This window comes from Neopelma chrysocephalum, unplaced genomic scaffold (genome assembly GCF_003984885.1).
Source record: "Neopelma chrysocephalum unplaced genomic scaffold, ASM398488v2 Primary Assembly neopelma1_123595, whole genome shotgun sequence".
NCBI lineage: Eukaryota > Metazoa > Chordata > Aves > Passeriformes > Pipridae > Neopelma > Neopelma chrysocephalum.
In genome coordinates this window covers 1-1,454 of record NW_020930005.1, presented here as the reverse complement: position 1 = coordinate 1,454, position 1,454 = coordinate 1, and the positions used below count along the sequence as shown (strand labels likewise).

Here is a 1,454-nt window from a genome sequence, read left to right as displayed (position 1 = left end):
AATCCTGGCATACAAAACCCTCAAAGCCCACTTCAGGGGCCACCTTTGTCTCTATCCACAAAATCCTGCTCACACACACACACAGGACTAACCAGCAAACACCCCATTGCTGAAGGAAGACATCAGGGAGGCCTCACTGGCACTACCTGACCCAAAACCAAGCGCCCCAGCCCACCAGGACTGCTCACAGCTCCTCCTGCCCTCCCAGCATTGACACTGCTTGACCCAGTTGCACTCAGACCCCCCCAGCAGATGTTTGGGTTACCAAAAGCACAGGCAGCAATGAAACCCAGCTGTTGCCAGGATTATTCAAACCCTCCTTGGTGGGCCCACGATCCTCTGACAAAGGACAACTCCTGCTCATGTGACAGGAAGGTCTGAGCTCACCTCTTCTTGCCCTGGGACGGGTTTGACGAGTCCAAATTCGTTGGTATTGGAGAGAAAGGGTTCTCATTAATAAAAACTTTATTCAAAAACACAGTGGTCAGATCAGATATTAACTTTCTTTATTAAAACATATATGCGCCATGGTGTGCACAATTGCTTTTCTCAGCAATATCTTCTTGACTCCTTAAAATGAAAAATCTTTTCGAAATACATTTGTACACTCTGTTACGTATGAGTTATATGGAATGATTAAAATGGAAAAATCCCCACTTTTTCCCAACAACAAGCAATAAAGAAATAATCAATGTGTACCAAGTGTCAGCTGTCCATGGGGGAAGGAAAGATGACAGTCACTCATGCATATGTAGAAAAAATGTTTTGTGCTTGGTTGTTTTTAACCATCCCCATTTTCTGCCATGGATCAAACAAGACTCTCTGATTCAGGCTTGGTTTCTTCAGGGTCAGCACCAGCTTCTTGCACAGGAACAGTTGTTTGATCCTCTTTCTCCTCGATGAACCTCAAAGCCTGTTCATGCTTTAGGACACATCAGAGGAAAACACAGAATATGAACAGTCAGGTTTTAGCAGCTTTTATCAGCAATTCCTGCTCCTTCCACTCCTACCACACACACCTGGGCTTATTCCTTAAGGCCAAGAGCCACTGCTGGGCCCCTCTCAAAGCACACTTCAACACATTCCCCAAAAAGAGAAAGCAAGGAGACAGATACTCACCTCGGACTCCTGCATCGCTGCAAAGGAAAGCAAACAGTCCCATCAACAAGCAGGAAGGGCAACTTCTTCAGACTAAATGGTACAGAACTACCCCTTTACAGTCACACTCTTTGTACTTACATGGCACAAGACTTCTCATTTTCCTCCTCTGACAGGTATGTGTGATGGCAGCTACAACAGCCACCACGATCACAACAGAGACAAGGATTGCTATGACTGCTGGCTCAGGTAGAGCTGGGGAAGAGTACTGCTCCTTAAGTCTGATGTGAGAAAAGAAATAATTTGATACTACAACCTGCCAGCAGACCCTGCTCTGGAACTGCTGCCCGGCTTTT

General features: G+C 45.9%; 1 long non-coding RNA gene across 1 annotated transcript; it reads right to left on the bottom strand.

Moving 5' to 3' along the window:
* Window positions 1–484: 484 nt before the first annotated feature.
* On the bottom strand, window positions 485–1,448 carry LOC113962204. Its single transcript, XR_003532468.1, has 3 exons — window positions 1,240–1,448; window positions 1,120–1,136; window positions 485–922 (listed from the first exon to the last, which is right to left on the bottom strand). It is a non-coding gene; the product is annotated as an uncharacterized LOC113962204 (long non-coding RNA).
* Window positions 1,449–1,454: the final 6 nt, after the last annotated feature.